Source organism: Clinocottus analis, unplaced genomic scaffold (genome assembly GCF_023055335.1).
Source record: "Clinocottus analis isolate CAN_PGR_092001 unplaced genomic scaffold, fCliAna1.0.p SCAF_1, whole genome shotgun sequence".
In the NCBI taxonomy this organism is placed as follows: Eukaryota; Metazoa; Chordata; class Actinopteri; order Perciformes; family Cottidae; genus Clinocottus; species Clinocottus analis.
Genome location: NW_027175820.1, coordinates 21,835,537 through 21,846,616, shown reverse-complemented (window position 1 = coordinate 21,846,616; position 11,080 = coordinate 21,835,537). Strand labels below are relative to the sequence as shown.

Below are 11,080 nucleotides of genomic sequence, written 5' to 3'. Positions count from 1 at the left end.
TTTTATTTTATTTTATTTTATTTTATTTTATTTTATTTTATTTTATTTTATTTTATTTTATTTTATTTTATTTTCACAGCACCATGCAGAAAACACCAACAAAACAAACGCGTTCTCCAGCCGGCTAATTTGATTGGCTCCCAGACATCTCAGAACTCTCGTACTATCTCGCGATACTGCAGATCCTTCCCAGTGAGAAGCAGATCCTGAGCGAGCTGTAGTCAGTCGCTGTTGTGGCTGGGAGGCAGAACAGTCAGCCAAGTCTCTTCTGTTGAACCTTGACTCAGCCTGAGATAAAACAGGACTCTTTTAAACAAACTGACCGACCGGAAACAACAACAACTTCTGGTGGCTCCCAAAAAAACACCAGCTTTGTTTTAGGACACCTTTAATCCCGCAGGTAAGGCTGCTAACGTTACGCCTTGTCGGCTCCCCTCGTCCACACACTCGCATGCAGTGCTAGCTGATATATTTACCCCCCAGTTCAGTTCCACATCAGCGAGTCAACATTTAAAACCCCCGACCAGATCTTCCTTTTCCTCGTCTGTTCAAAATGTTGTCTCTGCACATCAATGCACCGTCAGGAGTCTTTTAATGCAACCTTCAGCTGCTCGGCGCGTGGTAACGGAACTGGAGGGGAGATACAGGAACTTCAAAGCTCAGCGTTGACTCTCCGGAATGCAATATCCCTGTTAGCTTGTATGCTAACGATACGTCTGCTTAGTCTAAAGTAGCAGTGGGTTTACTAGCTAGCTTGGCTAGGTCTTACTGCCAAAAAATATCAGCGTTTTATGTTATTGCCCTGTTGGATGTGGACTTTGATGATGTGGACACGCGACGAAGTGATGACAGGCTTTTTTTATGGGGTGAATGGACTAGACCAGAAACTGACAAACTTAACTTGTTTATGAGTTAGCTAACGTCCAGTCGTCTTTAGGTTTTAAAGGGCAGTTTTGCTGTCCAGTAAATATTAGTCTCACCAGCAACTCGTTGCCATAACACATCTACTTTTCATTGCAAGATCACCTCTGATACTCGTCTAACTAAGATTAGTGTCTCTTTCTAATGTCCAGTAACTTTTTCATCCTCAAAGTCTCCCCTCCACATCTACCATATTTCCACCTACAAGCGCCACGCACTACCGCAGCTGTCCTGTTATTAGAGACTGGAGGTAAAATACCACTTTGTGTAATTGTGCTTCTGGTAATGCAGCAATCAGAGACCGAGTAGCACTAAATGTGCTGCTTAGTGGTATTTGAATATACATCTTAAATTATCTTTTCATACCAGCCCTTTGCAGCCCAATCCCTTTATGTTTGGTCACTACACAGCTGTTAACAGTGTGCATTGTTAAGGATCTGATGTAGATGGCACAAGGCTATTTTCAGGTTATTGACATTGAGTTAAGTGCCCATATACTCCTAAATGTCCAGCTGAGGATAAGATGGGGGGGCTGTATTCATACGGATAGAAGTTCAAATGTACTATGTATGTACACCGTAAACTAAAATGTACACTCAAATAAAATTAAAGTAGAAAAAAATTGTGGATTAATTCATGTATGGGGTTACATTGTTCCAAATCGCAAGCAATGAATTAACTGCACAGAGAGGTGCTGTGGTTATTTTTATTTTTTTTAGTTGTATATGATAATAATCCATCATTGCTTAAAGCCAGTGGGAGGAAGGATCTTTTGTGGTGTTCAGTGATGCACCGCGGTTGTTTCAGTCGAGTGCCGAAGCTGCTCCTGTTCCTCGAGAAATGCAGAAAGGGGATGAGAGAGAGAGGGAAGCTATGACTGGGTTATTAACAGTCAGTTTGTGTGATGTATGATGTGAATTTGGGAGTTTAAAAGCGCAGATAATAATATATCGACGGATGTTCTTTTTTATATAGTGATACTGATCCCTTAACGGCGCCACTGCATTCTAAAAACCCTTCATATACTCTCTTTTTTTTTAATTGGGGCATTGTTTTAAATTAGCTCAAACCTACTTTGGCATTTCTGTACTGCATTGTTCACAGGACACATAACATATTCCTCATGTACTATGTTTATTCCCTTTTTTTTATAAATATGATAAAGGCTTCGTGGCTGAAAACATTTCATGGAATAAACATACTACATGACAGGTCAGTTGTGTGACATTGATTTTTTTGGTTATTTGTGTGCTGGTCTGCACCCCACACAGTGTGTGATATCTAAATCTGGGAAGGTTCTGGGCTCCTCGTGTGTCCTGAACACAACAAAAACCCTCACATCTATACGATCAAATAGCCAGTTGAATAAAAGGAGAACGGCTTTACTTTTATGGCTGGTTTATGGAGATCAAGATTAAAATTGTAATGATGGATGTTCTACTTTTGGTCTTTCTGCCTACTGCTATGATTTGGATTTCATATGTCAGACTGCACCAGGGGCTATACAGAGTAGTTTTTTTTGTTACGGCGACTGACTATCAAATACCTTAAATGCTTCACTTTTTGCACATGAGCCAGTTGAAACATGTTTAAATGTTTCACGAATCACACACCTACTTCTTTCCTCAAAATGCATGTTAATAATTTGACTATAATCAGTTAAGAGATAAGATAATACACTGAATATGGAAATTATTATATGCAAGCCATTGACTGATTGCATATCTGAGCTGTGTGCGCACACGACTCCATTAAAACGCCTGGATTTTTGCTTAGTCAGAGTTTAATTTAGCATGTAAGTGTCTGTCAGGGGTCAAGACCAACAGTTTATTCTGATTGATGCTGTTGACGACCACTTGTGTGTCAAAACACCTTAAAAACTCTGTCAGATAAACTGAATCTCAAAGTATGTACGGGGTCAGCAGAGTGGTGTCAGTGCTTGAGGCATTTCCACTCAAATTGAACGAAAAGGCAGAAAACTTGAGAGGCAGAGCTCTTGAATCAGAAGCTGAATAGACGGTGAGCAACACATGAGAGTATGAACATAGCCTGTCAGACTGTTTTGACAAAAGTTTTCAAATTTTACTTAATTTCAAGGGGGGAAAAAAACAGTTTGATTTCTTTATGTACCGCATCAAAACAAAAACATTTCGTGCAGGAGAAAATTATTTCTCGTCCTGAAATTACCCTTGAACCTTTTCTTTCTTGACCTTTGTAGATGAGAGAGAGAGAGAGAGAGAGAGAGAGAGAGAGAGAGAGAGAGAGAGAGAGAGAGAGAGAGAGAGAGAGAGAGAGAGAGAGAGAGAGAGAGAGAGAGAGAGAGAGAGAGATGTGGTTGAAACTCCAGAAAATGCGAGTATGTTTTTAGTGCGCTTGACTTAAACTGAAATATGATGCGTGATAACCCAGAGACATTATGGCTCCAGTTACAATCTATGACTTTATGGCAGCCATTCTGTCAACTTTGGCAACCAACATTAGTCCCTGGCAGCCAGCCTGGCTACCAATTCTAAAAGTTGCTGTCGGGCGCTTTCCGGTTTCGTTTGGATTCTCTGACTTCACACATGAACCAGAAAGCAGATGAGTGAAGCGGATGCTAAGTTGTTGTTTTTACCCCACTTGCTGAAAGTAAAGTGGAGGACACTCACATTTTAAAGGCAGAAGAGAAGATCAGTACTTATTCATGGCATGAATAAGAAATGCGTTTCCAGGCACGTATTTATGTTTAATATTGCTCTTCATATTCCCGTGTGCCGTCGATATGTTTTCTGCTCGATGCCACACATCCGTTAAGTCGTAATGATCGTGTGTGTGTACGCGCGCGCGCGCGTGTGTGTGTTACCCTGATTGACTTAACTCGCTCTTTATTACACACTTGGAACCACGCATGTAAAAGTATGCATCCGTACAAATATTCACACTATTAAATTAAACATTTTCTCCTTCATGCACTTGTGTTTATAGGTTTGTTTGCATAACCATATGGATAAATATGTCTGTAACTGGTCATATCATGCCTTTGCTTATTGCTTCACGTCACTGTAATTGTCTAGTATATAATTAGGCAATCCTGTTATTAGTTTTATCTAATAAGAATATTGTGCTAGTTTTAAGTAGTAAATGTATGAAACATTTTTTGTTTCAATTGATTTCACCATTGCTTATTTCCTGGTTTGCTTCTTTTTCAAAGCTTGGTTTTATAAAATTATAGATTTTGTCTACTTACTGACTAAAGCTGCTTAAAACTTACTGGTGCACCAGTTGGAACCAGCTGGCTGTTGGGAAAAGGTGAAAATGCAAAATACATGTAATGCAGAAAACAGAATTAAACAGAATTAGTGACTTTTTAATAGAAATAACTTGTGTGTGGTTTGGTATATGGTTTCATAGTCGGGCTTCCAGAAAGTCTTGCGAACAAAACCCCGTTCCACAGAGTGCGTGTACTATTTTTGAGAGGTAGCAGATTGCAGCAGCACTGGTACAAGTTTGCTAATTAGGCAGTCAGCTAATCGAAACACAGAGTTGATAAAGAATGCCTGGAAAGAAGGCCTTTTATAACCCCGCAAAACATATACATGTGAACACTATTTAATAGGTAATACAAGTAAATACTTCGAGAGGAAGTGAGAAGATTCTGAATGAGACTCGAAATACCAAGAAGAAATTTAGACCCAAACAAAGCGCTTTGAAATCCATAAATCTCAGCACCTGGCGGAGTAATCCTTTAGTCACCAGTATTGATCAACAACTCTATACGCCCCTCTTGGATCCATTAAGGCTATTTCCTGCTGTGGTGCAAAATGTACCTTTTTCAAAAGTTAGCCAAACGCAGCATGATGTTTCAAAATCCACATTCACGCTTCAGTTCTGTTCTACAGTTTATACTTTACTGTGATTGGATGATGATTTCGCCATCTCCCAGATCACTGCCTCTGATATTTAGACTTCATCATTCCATAATGCACATGTTTTTTCCATAATGCACATGCATGTCAATTATGTGTGCATTCATTCATGGACATACAGTCACACAGCCCTGAAGATGCAGCTGTGGGCTCTGAGCGTGATGCGGTTTTGTTCATAGTGCCGGGTGTCTTTTAATGGCAGCGTCTCATTTGGACAGTTTCACCAAATCCTCATAATTCTGTGATGTGCACATGTCACAGTTGTAGTTTTTAAACCCATATTTCACCCCCTTCAGTTTGTCATCTCCAGTAGATATTAAATATCCAGTGCTGTCTGCTGAGTTTGGCAGAGTGCAGTTCTGTGTCGCCGTGCTTTGATTTATATTGTTGATGTGAGTCCTTCCAAGGCCATTTCAATCTGTTGTCTGATGAGTGCCCTTCATCAGCACATTTCACCAGACGGCATGAAACAGTCCAAGCGTCCTTGTGGCTGAAGTTCTCTCATTTTGGTTCGACTGCCTGGCCCATTTAAGAAATTGAGGGGGACAGAAAGCTGTCAAAAGGTGTTTTATACTGAACTCTACTCATTTGGTCCCTTTTTTTTCTGTAATACTCTTACTGCAGAGGGGGAAGCCATCAAACTTGTACCTGCGACCTGCTCCCCGAATCAGGCAGTTGCTTGTGAAAGAATATTATTCCCTATTATTGTTCTGTCATGCCCGAGTCTCAACATGTCGGTCTAAACAAGAACCAACAGCATACAGATTAATACAGGACATTTATTTTTTGCTTATGTCTGTTTCTGCACATTTAAAAAAGTGTATTTGTCTTTATATTATAACCAATTGTACATTTGTAATAATGGATAAAAAATAGATCTCATCCAAACATGCAAAGCTGATGTAACATTTATTTCTGTCCGTGTTTACGAGACCTCATTTTGGTGTGTGTTTATCATCTTAATTAAGTTTGAATGGAAAAGTCTGTGAGTCTTTTCTCACTCTCTGGCATTCCCATCTGTTTTCTACCAGCAGCACATAAAGAGATAATGCTGCCAAATTATAAGACACTGCAATATCTATCAATACACTTTCTTTTTTTTAATTGTTCCATGGTGTCCTCAACATTCAGTTTATAAACCTTGTATCTGTATGCTTGCTGCTTCCCACTGACTAAATAATCATAACCAAAACCTTTTCTTATAACTTTTTCTTTGTTCCAAGTTTGTAATTATGTGTTGAGAGGTTTACGTATAGGGTTGGTCAAAATATGAAGTCACGAGACAATGGAGATTTCTCAGGCTGTACAGATTTTATAATATCCTGTTTCTACCGAAGTAGCTTTCCCTTTAATGTCTGTATGATGAAGTACCTTGATTTGTCAGATACTTAATTCACAGGATGAGCCACAAAACAGACGTTCCCATCTGGCTATTTCATAAATTTTCTCAAGATTTTCAGGAAATGGCCTTTTGGACTATATTTCTTGATGTAGTGTCTTATGATATTAATCATCTATTTTCAACATAAGGATGGATCCATATTGCCCACGCCTACTGCCAGAAGAGAGATTATCAGATGTGGGTCGTTTGTGACCAAGCTGGCAGCTGACAGCTCTAGTGTTGATGCTCCTTTTTCTTGCTGAAGTTGACAAGAAAATCCCTTTTAAATTAGTCGTTTCTTTCCGGCTCCTCACCTCCTAACTTCTCGCATGGAAGCAGTCAAACCTACTGTCTTGTGTATGTTGGTCCTTTGAGACTCTTTATTTCTGTGATTCACTTGACTAGCCTGCTGAGTGGATGTTGGATATGGATAAAACAGGCTAGGCTTTATCTCCACTTTACACCTTTTTATTTTTTATTTTGAGCTGAACCATCTGGGACTCTTTTTTGTTCCTCATGAACTGTGAAGGAAGTTTCCCACTTTCTTTGAGTAGTCAGTCACATGCTAGATGGCAAATCTATAATATGTTTGCAGCAGCAAGAAATGTTCTGCAAGCGATGTCATTATTCTGTTTTTTTCTCCCCAAATACTTTAAAAAACAGTTTTGTGAAAATCCGACATTTGAAAGCATGAATAAAGATTGTATCATTCTCTTGTATCTATAAAATCCTAATCTTAAAAGTTCATAATCAGCATAAATGTAAATCTTTTAAATTAAATTCCAAAGTAAAAGATGCCATGTGCAAGTTATTTTGCTCTCTTTCCACACAGTTTTAAAATACAAAAGGCCTGATGTTTTCTCTCTCACTGAGCACGAAACCTTTCCAGACTTAAACCTGCTCTGTGTGAACTTCTTCTTTTTCTCAACATAGGAGCTTTCATTGAAAATACAGCCCTGTTTAAATACAATTTTGCAAAGTAAATCTTTCATGTGTTGAGAAACGAAAGAATCACAGCACATATTGGAAAGAAGAATGTCGTCATGTATTTGTTGATTCATTTCCTGTCAGAATTGCTCTGCGCTGTAAGTTGCTGGCCCCAAGCTGTTATACCAACTTCTTTGGGCTGGCCTACATGTCATTGATGTGTCTTCCACCTACAGGATGTCATTTTCTGCCCCACTGCTGAAGCTGCTTGAGCTTGCTCATGCCAAGACCTTTCTCTCGAATGCAGTGAAAAGCCAGGTTGGCCATAAGCTAAATAATAGACTAATGAACAATTGGATGCTCTGTCTTGGCTGCATGCATGACACTTCCTGTGTGCTCTATAAAGTTCATGAAGAACTCAATAGTATAATCTCAAGGAAGGATCCCGTGACATTTGGATTGTATTATGCAGGGACTAGACCAAACTTTTTCATGAGCAATAAAAAAAAATGGCGCCCGACGGTCATTTTTGTTTCCACCTCCCCACATCTAGCGGGTCAGGTGATTATCTCGCAGATTTCCCGTAGCTTGGTCTTGGCATTGTATTGCAGATGTCCTTAATACAGTGTCGACCTCTTAATTAATGTCACAGTGTTTGAATATATATATATATATATATATATATATATATATATATATATATATATATATATATATATATATATATATATATATATATATATATTCTCTTGTAAACCTGGTTTAGTGACATTGACACAGCAATTATCTATATTTGCTCTATGATTGCAATCTCCATTTGACAATCGACTTCACACATTTTATAAACTGACCTGCCTTCTCACGTTGTCGAAAAGGTCTGGCGCTCTTGTTGGAATTGTCAAAGCAATCAACTCCTTAGCCTCAGTAGACCTTCATGGTTTGAAAGTTAGTCCTACTTTAAATTTCTCGAGGGTGGCTCGAAAGCTCACAACCCAACAAGCACTTCACAATGGCTGCTTTTGTTTTGTAGCCTTCATTCTGTGTTAATTTTTGGCAGCGGGTTGAGGGGGCTGGATGAGTCCGGGCTCGCTGTGGGACACTGCTGTTGTAAACCCTTTGCCCTCTGACCCTTATAGAACAACCAACCATGGCCTGCTTCAAAGACAACACGCAGACAGCTTATGTCGGCATACTTTGCACTCATAACCCTCCCCCAGGCACGTTCCTCTGCACCCCTCCTCTATACTAAATACCAACCGCCCCCCTACAACAAAAGATTGGCCCCAGTTGCCCCCAGGCACGCAGACAAATATGGACCTATGCTCCAGTCTCATTATTCATCATACATTTGTGGCTTTTAGTGAGCAAGACTTTCAGAAAAGTACCCAACAGAGATTTTGTGTTGTGGATGTAACAAGGATTAAGAGCTGGTTGAGCTAAGGAGTTGTAACACTCTACGGGGAGCGAGATCCTCCGGTTGGCTGGCTCACGATCATGTGTGAACGACTGCTTGTGTGTTTGCCGTCTGTCGGTATCCAAACCCAACAACCCCACTGCCCTACCCCTTCAAACACATGGGTTAGCCACACATCCAAGCCAGTAATGTAGCGCTGTTATTCCCGGCCACAACTGTCTCTTGCAGCAGTCTTGCTGTATTGCATGCCATGGCAGTAAATAGAGATGCCACCGTGTTGTCTCTCAGCTTGTGTTCTGTGCAACCAAAGTTAATAACACGTCTTGTGTTGTAGTGACAAGCTCAATGCTTCCCACTTCATTTGTTACTCACTGCAGATTTCCTGTGTCACTCGCTTGTTCAAATAATTGTGGTCAATAATGGAATCGAGGTGAAAAAAAAACCCTTAACTTTGCAACGGTTTTACAAAGAAAGCATGTTTGTCTAATATTCTGTCCTTGGTTGTTGGTGTTTGTGCAAATAGTGTTTTTCTTCTTTCTATTCATTATGCATAGTCAGATTTTGTGTCTTCTCAAGATTGTAGCCATTGTGACTGAGTCATGCTGTGGAGTCGACTCACCACCTCTGCTGTCGAGATTTTGAACACAAGGACTGGGGCAAAAACCTCATGTATCTTCCACCATGTTGTATCACTTAACACACCTGTTGGTCCGGCTGAAAGTAGGCACAGAAAGTTGCCCCCAGATGAGCTAATTTAAGTAACTGTGGAGCAATCTACTTCAAGGACAACAACCAAGGGCTATCTAGATAAATAGCTTGGAGCGAGAGACAATAACATGGTGCAAAGGGCCTGGGAATCGAAGCCGGTCCGCTGCACAAAGGACTTCTCTTAATATATGCTGCATGTGCTAAACCAGGTGAGCTACCAGGGCGCCCTATAAGACTCGTTAACCAACAGCTGCAGGAATGTTGAGTTTGCGTTTGATATTTCATTAGTTTTGAGATACTTCCTCATAGAGCTCAAGTTTGTCAGATAATCGATCGGCAGGAAATACAACTGACAATTGTGCTCGTCAATTAATTGGTGGGTCTATTTTTCAAGCACCGATGCCAAACCCTCGATGGTTCCCGAATCTCATATGTGAACATTTTGCTGCTTTTGCTATTCTTATATGATAGAAAACAAAAAAACCTTTACATTCTTGACTGTTGGTCAGACAAAGCAAGTACCTTTTTGTCGGTCACATGAATTAAAATAGAAATAAAAGTCTCCAAAGGACAGTGACTCCTGCATTATGGAGGAGCTAAGAAATTACTGAACACTTGCATGTTTGAGCAGTGAACCGTGATAAAGCTCAGTCATGCTTCGACCCTGCTTGCTCACATGCTAAAAGGTGTGTTGCAGCATTGCACTGTCACTTTAAAAAAAATGTCTTTTGGTTCTCTGTCGAAGAAGGAAAGTAACTGGCCAGACGAATAATTGAAGCCTACAAATCATAATATATGATTTATATGAAGGAGTTCTTCTCCATCCAGTTTGATAATTGAAGCGCTTAGTGCATGAAACGTGTGTAGTGAAATGTCTCTGGGCTGCCATTTTACTTCGTTCTTATAAGAGCCATCCACTCTTACTACCCAGTGCAGCTCAATGATGTCTTAGTTAATTGTTTTAATAGCTATCTTTACAACTCCACACCCTCCAAAATTGCAAAACTTGGGGACTCTGAAGCTCCCATTTTCCCTGAACCAAATTAGTCTTCCACAACCCTCCTTCGCTCTGCCTCCGTGACATTCACACTTGATTAGGTTTGCAAATGAAGTTTTCCTTCTTTTGAGGTAGGAGGCGCGACCTTGGCCCCAGAGACCTGTTAAGTCTTTATTGGATTGGCTTGACATATTAAGCTGGAAAGGGTGTCCCAGCAGTGTTTTCCCTTCAGCCAAATGCAGCTGCTTCATCAGCACTCTTGTTTCGGCTTCTCTTCATGGCTCTTTTGTAGCCTCGCGTCTGGACTCTCTGACGCATCCAATAACTTGTGATGAAGATGAACTATTTTGGGTCAAAAGAGCCCCAATTGAGTTGATTTACTGTAAAACTGGCCAATATTTCACCCACTCTACTTCATATTGCTCACCAGAACAACTAAATGTAACAGAGCTACCATTAAAGTTATTAATTACACCTGTCCTTGCACTTGTATTAAATACCCACACTAAGAAAGGGCTACCAAAAACGTTGCTATTGCTTTCTCTCTTGGTTATTAAACCTTTCCAGTTGTCTTTTTAATGTGTTTTTTTAATGTACCGTTTTCACAGGTGGCATTTTGTCAGTGACAAACAACATTAACAATCCACAGTACCAGGACCCTGAAATGGAATCATCATTTTATTTGCATATTGAAAGGCAATAGTGTAACTTCTTAGGATGTTTTTCATGATTTAATGCTCATTTTTAAAATAATCTTAGTTGTGTGATAAGGATATGTCTGCATCATGTCCAGTTAATTATGGCGTTGAGCTAAAAAAAAATCCTTT

General features: G+C 39.9%; 1 protein-coding gene across 1 annotated transcript in view; it reads left to right on the top strand.

The window, feature by feature from the left end:
• Positions 1-239: 239 nt before the first annotated feature.
• Positions 240-11,080, top strand: part of glceb (glucuronic acid epimerase b) — a 47,364-nt gene continuing 36,523 nt past the window's right edge. Inside the window, exon 1 of the mRNA XM_068571157.1 lies at positions 240-400. The gene's annotated coding sequence lies outside the window, so the exon portion shown is untranslated. The remainder of the gene's footprint in view (positions 401-11,080) is intronic.